This window comes from Suncus etruscus, chromosome 6 (genome assembly GCF_024139225.1).
Source record: "Suncus etruscus isolate mSunEtr1 chromosome 6, mSunEtr1.pri.cur, whole genome shotgun sequence".
Classification (NCBI taxonomy): Eukaryota; Metazoa; Chordata; class Mammalia; order Eulipotyphla; family Soricidae; genus Suncus; species Suncus etruscus.
This window is the reverse complement of record NC_064853.1, coordinates 30,556,770-30,565,253: the sequence shown is the minus strand read 5'-3', so window position 1 is coordinate 30,565,253 and position 8,484 is coordinate 30,556,770. Positions and strand designations below refer to the sequence as shown.

Sequence of the window (8,484 nt, the reverse complement as noted above, 5' to 3'; positions counted from 1 at the left end):
ATTCCCTTATATCTTAGCAACATTTATTTGTTTATTTATTTTTATTTTGGGGTCAAACCTGGTGCCACTCAGGGGCTGTGCTCCTGACAGGCTTGGGGACCATATGAGGTGACGGGATTCGAACCACCATCTGTTCTAGGTTCATTCTGGGTCGACTGCTTGCACGGCAAATGCCCTACAGCTGTGCTATCTGTCTGGCCCTTTTTTAGCAGCATTTAGATGGAAATTAACATTTTTATAAATATATTATTTATTTAAGTAACATGATTATAGTTAGGAAATCACATTTAAATGCAATCCACTTTGCTTTTGAATAGACTTTGGTTCAGCTCCCAAATCTTGATTGCTTGACTCTGTCTCCTGTGAGAATACTCAGAAGGTGTCTTCTTAAACAACAAATCTACTTTTAGTGGTAAAGCCACTCTTAGTAGCTATTCTGCATGGAACTGATAACTAATAACTATCTTTGGAGGATGTCCTACTTGCATACCCTCTCTATATGTGTGACCAACTCTGTTTTCACATCAGTAGTCTATATTGCTATCTTATCGCCTTTAGCTCTAACATTAACAACAGCTCCACACACATCATCACTGTAGTAAAAAAAAAAAAAAAAATCCAGTAATGCACAGCAGTGTTTGTAGCCAGAAGCGATCAAGGTCACTTCTTCTCTGCTGCTTGTTCAATGTGATTAACCTTTGTCCTCCATGTTTGCTCTCATCTTCCCACATAGGAGGGAAGAGACGGGGGCATTGGTAATGGGAAGGTTGCATGGTGAAGGGGGGTGTTCTTGTTATGACTGAAACCCAGCTACAATTATGTTTGTAAATACAGTGTTTAAATAAAAAAAATTATTTAATAAAAAAAGAAAAGTGAGTAGCTACAGCCAGGCATTAAATTACTAGATAACTGGATATGGATGTATAGAGCCAAAAAGTTTTCAATAGTAGCAAACGTAGAGATCAGCCCTAGATTTGCTTGCCACATTTTGTTTTCATCATTTAAAAAAAAACTAGAGTGCCCATCTGTTCTATAAAGGATGTTTAGTATAATGTTATGGACTAGCAACTTCCTGATTAGATTCTATTTTCTCTTCTTTTGTAGGTGGAAGATTAGGAGCAGAGGTAATTTCCAGTTCTTTGATTGCCATTTTAGATCAATGACTAATAGTGACATAATTCTTTATGTAAAAGTTTTTGTTTGTTTGTTTTTTATTACAATTTCTTTTTTATAATTTTTTTTTTGTTTTTGGGCCACACCCGGTGGTGCTCAGCGGTTACTTCTGGCTGTCTGCTTAGAAATAGCTCCTGGCAGGCACGGGGGACCATATGGGACACTGGGATTTGTTTTTTCGGTTTTTTTTTTCTGTAAAACATAATTTTATTGTATCCTACATTTTTTTTATTGTTTTATTTTTTTAATTTATTTAAACACCTTAATTACATACATGATTGTGTTTGGGTTTCAGTCATGTAAAGAACACCACCCATCACCAGTGCAACATTCTCATCACCAATGTCCCAAGTCTCCCTCCTCCCCACCCGACCCCCGCCTGTACTCTAGACAGGCTCTCCATTTTCCTCATACATTCTCGTTATTAGGACAGTTCAAAATGTAGTTATTTCCCTAACTAAACTCATCACTATTTGTGGTGAGCTTCCTGAGGTGAGCTGGAACTTCCAGCTCTTTTCTCTTTTGGGACACTGGGATTTGAACCAACCACCTTAGGTCCTGGATCAGCTGCTTGCAAGGCAAACACTGCTGTGCTATCTCTCCGGGCCCCCATTTTATAATTTTTATTTTGACCAAGTGGATTACAAATCTTTCACAGTAATTTTTAGGTACATAGTGATATTGAATCAGGGGCACTCCCACCACCAATGTTGTCCTCCCTCCACCCCTGTTCCCAGCATGCATCCCACATCCCCCTCCTTTACCACCTGGGTTGCTAGTATAAGTGGTCCCCTCTGTGTCTAGCATGTCTGATCATCTTTTTTATTTCCACTCAATATTCATACAACTGTCTGCCTTGGAACCCTCCGTTATTTCCTCCTCAATTTGTGAGGCGAGATAAGATGGCTCAAATTATGTGGTTCTGTTTGAAGAAAAGAAAAAAATATAAATAAAATGGGACAAAAATCAAACAAGCAAAAAATGGGAGGAGTCTTTCTAGAGGCTATAAATATCAGTTTAAGAGAAGAAAGGGAAAAAGGGAGAAACCTATCAACAATACTAAAAAAAAATTTTAAAAAATCAAACAAAAAAATTGAAAAGCACCACAGCAATAAAGATACCAACCACACAATAACCATGGTCCTGAAATAAAGAAAATGGGGACCAGAGAGATAGCACAGTGGTAAGGGATTTGCCTCGCATGCAGAAGGAGAGTGGTTCAAATCCCAGCATCCCATATGGTCCCCCGAGACTGCCAGGGTGATTTCTGAGTGTAAAGCCAGGAGTAGCCCCTGAGAGCTGCCAGGTGTGACTAAAAAACCAAAAAAAGAAAAAAAGAAAGAAAGAAAGAAAGAAAGAAAGAAAGAAAGAAAGAAAGAAAGAAAGAAAGAAAGAAAGAAAGAAAGAAAGAAAGAAAGAAAGAAAGAAAGAAAGAAAGAAAGAAGGAACGAAGGAAGGAACGAAGGAAGGAAGGGAGGAAGGAGGGAAGGAGGAAGGAGGAAGGAGGGAGGGAGGGAGGGAGGAAGGAAGGAAGGAAGGAGGAAGAAAGAAAGAAAGAAAGAAAGAAAGAAAGAAAGAAAGAAAGAAAAAAAGAAAGAAAGAAAAAGAAAGAAAGAAAGAAAGAAAGAAAGAAAGAAAGAGAAGAAAAGAAAGAAAGAAAGAAAAGAAAAAGAAAGAAAGAAAGAAAGAAAGAAAAAAAGAAAGAAAGAAAGAAAGAAAGAAGGAAGGAAGAGAAGGAAGGAGGAAGGAAGGAAGAGGAAGGAAGGAAGGAGGAAGGAAGGAAGGAAGGAAGGAAGGAGGGAGGGAAGGAAGGAAGGAGGGAAAGGAAGGAGGAAGGGAAGGAAGGAAGGAAGGAAGGAAGGAAGGGAAGGAAGGAAGGAAGGAAGGAGGGAAGGAAGGAAGGAAGGAAGGAAGGGAAGGAAGGAAGGAGGGAAGGAGGAAGGAAGAGGAAGGAAGAAGGAAGGAAGGAAGAAGAAAGAAAGAAAGAAAGAAAGAAAGAAAGAAAGAAAGAAAGAAAGAAAGAAAGAAAGAAAGAAAGAAATAAAGAAAGAAAGAAAGAAAGAAAGTAAGAAAGAAAGAAAGAAAGAAAGAAAGAAAGAAAGAAAGAAAGAAAGAAAGAAAGAAAGAAAGAAAAGAAAGAAAGAAAACAAAACAAAGCACACACAAAAAAGAGAACCCATGGGGGAGGGAAACAAGAAACAAATAACAACAAAAGCAAAACAAAACAAAAAAAAGTTAATTTGTGCTTCTCTCTCTTTTTTTTTTCTTGCATAGGCACAGTAAATATTGGCGAAATTAGAAAGGGAATTCCATTGGCCTAAGAGATACAGGATTTCTCCACCCTTGAAGTATATTGTCATGGGAATAACTACAGGCTCCATACATGTTCTTTTACTCTCTCCTTGGTCCTTTGGTGGTGTCTAGAAACTTTCCTCTCCATCGTGGATGATAAAATCCTGCCTCTGTAGCAAGAGATCTTGGTATTTACACAGGTTCAAGGATGGAACCTAGGATGAAGTCTTTCTTTATGGTTCTAGGAGTTCTGTTCCATCATTGTTGTTTTAATCAGTCTTCTATGGTTGGTTTTTGCCCTGATTCTAGGATGAAGCATAGAATAGAGTCTTTCCTTATATTTCCAGAATATCTGTTTGGTTCCAGTTGTCTCATTCAGATCTCTGGAGTTAGAGATCTTGGTTGTTGTACAGATCATAGGCCAAGGCCTAGACTAGGGTCTTTTTTTTTTTTTTTATTAATCCCAGGATAAGTTCTGCCCAGTCATGGTTTATCACAGTCAGTCTTCTGTAGATATTGAAGTTGGCTTTTGTACCAAAGAATGACATGTCTTTTGAATTCATCTTATCGTTAGGAGGTGAGGTAAGACAACCTGCTCTTAGTCCAAGTTGTTGCCATTTCCTCATTATGAGGATGTCATATCAAAACCAGCGCATGTTGGTGTCAGAGCAGTATTAAGAATGTCCCAGAGGGAGTTTGGTTCCTGTAGCTGTTGTGGAGAACTGTGTCAGTTCTATGTCTGAGATCTAGGGTTCAGGGTTGGACAGTCACATGAAGTCTAAATTAGGACCATATATTCAAGGTGGGAGGTGACCCTGTATTGTAAAGTATATGAGTTCCTATCTATAGTAGAGATAAGATATAGATATAGTATAGATAGATAAGAGCTTGTTTCAATACACAAAATGTTCCCCTTTTTAGTATGCCTTTGCAAGAAGAAATGGTAGTATATTATAGTGCTGGTGCATTTAGGGGTGAGAGTGTCAGGCTCCATCATCTCTGTGTCCTGGTTTTGACCTGAGCTATTATCCTCAGCAAGACTTTTTTCTTGTAGGTTTTTGTATCAAGCAGAACCAAAACAGGGGGAGTTAAGGAAGAAGAGAAAACAGAAATGAGACTATATATATATAGTATATAACTATATATAGTATATATATCATATATATATTATATACTCACATATTTATAAAGGAAAAAATAAATAAAAATAAGTTTAAAAAATATCAATGGAATAAAGTGATGCAGGAGACTACCTTACATTTGGGGATAAACAGGTTAAGAGGTAGTATTATATAGGTCTTAAATTTATAAAGGAAATATAGGCTTCCCCATTGTCTTTTGAGCTTTTCTTGTGGGGGGTAGAATCCAGAGCACATTTTCATCACACATCCTGGTTGTAAAAGTTTTTTTTAACCTCCTTTGTAAAGATGATTCTTAAATATCTGGTTTGGGGAATGTAATTGCGAATGAAAAGTTTTGAATTTATCTTCTTATTCATTACTTACAAGTAGAAATGCAATGCATTTTAGTTTTTTGTTTGGCTTGTTGATTTAGTTTGTTTGGTGGCTACAGTTGGCAGTGTTCAGGACTTATTTTTGGCTCTGTGCTCAGAAATCACTTTTGGTGGACTCTGGGGACCATATAGGGTGCCAGGGTTCAAACCTGGGTAGGTCACTTGGAAGGCAAATGCCCTACCCTTTGTACTAACGTTCCAACCCAGAAAGACAACACATTTTGTATATTGATTTTGTCCCCTTCCACCTTGCTGTATAGTTCTATTATACTTAAAGAACTTTTGATGGAGTCTTTATATTGTTTTCTATATTTGGATAACTTTTTCATTTCTAGGTTGAATCATTTTATTTCAGTTATGAGACTTTTAAAATGGAATGACATCAAACTAAAAGGTTCCTGCATTCTGAAATAGACTATGACCTAAATTTAAAAAATCCTCACTAAAAGAAACTATTTCCACTCTATACAAGTGATGAAGGGCTAATATCTAAGATGTATAAAGCACTAATAAAACTTAACAACAAAACAAACAACCCCATTTAAAGATTGAAAAAAGCTAAACAGACAGTTCTCCATAGGACACATAAGCCCAAGAAAAAATAAGTTCATCATCACTGGTTTTCAGGAAAATTCAAATCAAAAATTAAAATGAGATATTATCTCACACCACCAAGAATAACATGTTTTTTAAGTCCAGAAACAAGAGTACTAGTGGGGATACAGTAAAAAAGGAACCTTTATTCTCTACTGGTAGAGTGTAACATCGTTTATCCTTTACCGAAAAGAGAAAAGAGATTTCTCAAAAAGTTAAAAACAAACAAACAAAAAAAAAAGATAGACCAAAAAAAAAAAAACCAGAAAAAAGGACAAAAAAAAAGTTAAAAACAAATTACCATATAACCTTGCAATTTCACACCTTGGTGTCTATCTTAAGAACATACAAAAAATGTGAATTTGAGTATATATTAATACTTCAGCATTATAATTAATAGCCAGGGTCTGAAAACAACACAAGTGCCCAATAACAGATGAGTAGTCATTAAATAAATTGCAGTCTGGAGGCATTGGTTAAAGGAAGTGGATACTGATGAAGATATTTGTGTTTTCATTATATTCTGAAGCCATCTTACTAAATTCACTAAATACTAACAGTTTATATCATCACTCATGACAGGATCCTATTCTAAAAGAGAATACAAGTACTTTGAAATACAAGGAATTTTGAAAATGCAGGCCTTGAAGACAGGAATGGTGCAGTCATTAACTGAGGCATACTTACAGTTGCAGGACATGAATTGTTCCTAGAAACTCTGATAGAACCTTAGGCCTGCTGAAACTTTGTTTTGGATGCATGACCTAGATTTTGGACTTTATACTTGAGAGAATAAATTTTGTGGTTTTAAATGACTATGGTATTGTTTATAGAACAGATACTAAAAATGTGAAAGCATCTTAAAGATAAAACTTTTTGAAAGCATAAGAAAAGTATGTACATGTTATTGGCAGAAATACAGAAATTAAAGGTGCTTTGGTTAAGTTATAGAAGAAAGCGAGATGCATATAATGCTTTGTCAGAATAATGCTGACACTGTCTTGGGGAAAACACATGTCACCAAATGCCATCTTTTATTTTGTTCATATCTTATCCCAAAAAGGCACTTGGATAATGACTCAGAAAAAGAGTGAGAAATCAGTTATTGAAACTTGGAGAGAAATAAATCTGGCTATATTGTGGCAACAAATTTGGCTTAATTATATCCTAAAGTTGTGTATAAAGCAGAACTTATAAGCAAATTCTGTGACCTTGAATACTTCTTTGATGAAATTTTCCATGAAAAATGTTGAAGATATGGGTAGGCTTCTTTTTGCTGTTTATAATCAGAAGTTAAAATAAAGGAAAAATAGAGTGTGGGAGGATTCAAATAGAAACTGTTTCTTGAAGATCTACAGGACTGCTAGCCTTTCCAAAGTCCAAAAAGTAAGCTAAAATTCAAACAATCACTGCTAGGAAATCACTGATAGGAAATCACTGTTAGGAATCACTGTTAGGAAAGTTTCCTGGAGCCAAATCACATCTGTGATTCCTAGGTACTCTCAAAGAATCAGAAGGCTGAAGTTGAAGTGGAAAAATTCAAGCAATGAATAATTTAAAAAGTCCTAAATAAAATCATATCTCTTCATATTTGAAGACAGACAAATAAAGATTACACACACACACACACACACACACACACACAGAGTCTCACTCACACACAGGCACACACATGCACACACACAAGAAAGTCTTGAAAGGCAGAATTTGGAAGATGCTCATTTTGAAGCATCTTCTTAGCTTATAACACATGTCTATAAGGCAAGGGATTCTAACAGTTTCTGAAAACTGGAATTAAGATAAAAGAAATTAACTCACCTTAGAATACCAGAAAGAGTCTGGCCCTGTCAAAATTTTTATTTTGGTTTAATGACAATTATGTCAGGCTCAATTCATAAATATAAGAGATTTACTTATATTATTATTATTATTATTTTGTTTGGGGATCAAACCCAGTAATCCTGGAATGGCACTTGAGGGTCAACCAAGGCAGTACTCAGGACACCATGAGTTTCTGGGGATCAAATCAGAAGTTCTTATACCCAGCATATGCCCCAGATCTTTGAACCATCTCACCAGTTCTTAATTCTATTATTTTAAGTTGGCCATTTTCTGGCTAGCTATTGTATTTACCCCAGGAAACTAATCTTAATATGACAATAATCTTTTTTCCAATACCTCAGTGATTATTTATTCAATCAGTCAGTCATTCACTCAAAATCAATTAATCTTTTGGGCTCAGGGAACTCAGAGTTAGATTTTTTGCCTTGTAAGCATGTAGCCACAAAGAACAATTTACAATTTCCAAACAAGTGTTGAACTCTGGCACATCACAACCAAGTACTGTGAGCATTATAATTAAAGTGTGTAATCCCCCAGGAGGACCACAACTAAGTGTATGTGACCCCTGATTATATAACAACACAACAACAAAGGGGAGGAAAAAAAAACTCAACATATTTTTTTTTTAATTTTTTAGCCTCCTGGCTCCTAAACCTTAAAAGTAAATAACTTTGTAGTTTGGTTTCAGTCTAAAAAGTACATTCCTGGGGCTGGAGAGATAGCACAGCAGAAAGGCATTTGCCTTTTATGTAGCCAGCCTACCCGGGATGGCCAAGGTTCGATTCCTGGCATCCCATATGGTCCCCTGAGCTTGCCAGGAGTGATTTCTGAGTCAAAGCCAGGAGTAACCTTTGAATATCACCGTGTTGCCTCAAAATCAATCAATCAATCAATCAATAAACCGCTTTTTTTTTTCTTTTTTTTTTTTTTTGTGGTTTTTGGGTCACACCCAGCAGTGCTCAGGGGTTACTCCTGGCTCCATGCTCAGAAATCGCTCCTGGCAGGCACGGGGAACCATATGGGATGCCGGGATTCGAACCGATGACCTTCTGCATGAAAGGCAAATGCCT

The 8,484-nt window shown here is 36.5% G+C and overlaps 1 pseudogene; it reads right to left on the bottom strand.

Moving 5' to 3' along the window:
- Positions 1–387: 387 nt before the first annotated feature.
- Positions 388–1,150, bottom strand: LOC126011294 (eukaryotic translation initiation factor 4E-like; annotated as a pseudogene).
- Positions 1,151–8,484: the final 7,334 nt, after the last annotated feature.